Source organism: Vombatus ursinus, unplaced genomic scaffold (assembly GCF_900497805.2).
Source record: "Vombatus ursinus unplaced genomic scaffold, bare-nosed wombat genome assembly UNPS02014833.1, whole genome shotgun sequence".
Taxonomy (NCBI): Eukaryota; Metazoa; Chordata; class Mammalia; order Diprotodontia; family Vombatidae; genus Vombatus; species Vombatus ursinus.
Window position 1 is genome coordinate 10,221,641 of NW_020954611.1, and position 1,202 is coordinate 10,222,842.

Here is a 1,202-nt window from a genome sequence, read left to right on the forward strand (position 1 = left end):
GATATAAGCATTAGCTTCCAAAGTTATTTTAACTTTTTTTAGGTATGAATGTCAGCAAATCTATCCTGAGACTGTGAATCAATCTAATTAAGAAATATATGACAGGAAAATTTGACTTAATAGAGTGATAGCTTTAGAGTCAAGAAGACTAGAGTTCAAATCCAGCCTCAGATACTTACTAGCCATGTGACCCAGCTCAAGTGCTTAATTTCTCTCAACCTCAGTTTCCACATTTCTAAAATAGGGATAATAATAGCACCTTCCTCCCAGGGTTGTGAGGATCAAATGAAATCATAAACATAAAGCACTTTGTTAACATTAAAGTACTATATGAATGTTAGCTTTTATTATCATCATCACATAGCCAGGTCAAGACATAACAGACAGGCCACATAATCCACTACTACTAATGCAAGGTAAAGAGCTCTAGAGGAAAGCCAACTGAACTTGGGGTGGACCTCCTGTAGTGGATTTATGAACAGAGAAGGCAGGGACAGGTTGTGGCTCGTACCAACGGAAGTATCTCTTATCAATGAGACCTACTAAAGTGCTCAAGTTAAAAGTGTAAGCATTACTGTCATAGGGTCTAGACTAGAGATTTGAAGACTCTCAAGATATCATCTAGTTACAGTACAATGGCTCAACTCTTTCTGTATCTGGCCCCTTTCTGGTGAAACTTACGAATCCCTTCTCAGAATGTTTCCAAACACACAAAATACAAGAGATTACCAAAAAAAATTATATTGAAATAAAGATGTATTTTTTCTCATCCAAGTTTATGGACCCCCTGAAATCTATCCCCAGGCTAAGAATACCTAATCTAGTCCAACATCTCATTTTTAGATGAGGGAAATGAGGCCTAGAGAAAGGGAAGTGACTTGTCCAAAGTGAAACAGGTGTTAAATGACATGACTAGGAATAAAATCTCTGACTCCAGATCAGTGCTCTTTATATCATAGCACACTGGTTCAGCTAGTCTTCATTCATTTATTCAGCCAGCATTTATTAAGTGCCTACTACATGCCAGGTACCATAATATGCACTGTAATATAAAAAGGGAAAGCAAAACATATACAATTGAAATCAACATAATTTCCAGAGGAGGATGTTAGCAACTGAGGATGAGGTTAGATCTTGTGTATTAGACAGTGACATCTAACTCTTGGTTTTCAGATGAGGAAACAGGCCCAGAGAATTAAGGT

General features: G+C 37.2%; 1 protein-coding gene across 1 annotated transcript in view; it reads right to left on the reverse strand.

The window, feature by feature from the left end:
* The window catches only part of LOC114026232 (protein FRA10AC1), a 55,331-nt gene that overhangs the window by 52,792 nt on the left and 1,337 nt on the right, over positions 1–1,202 (reverse strand). The window lies entirely within an intron of this gene.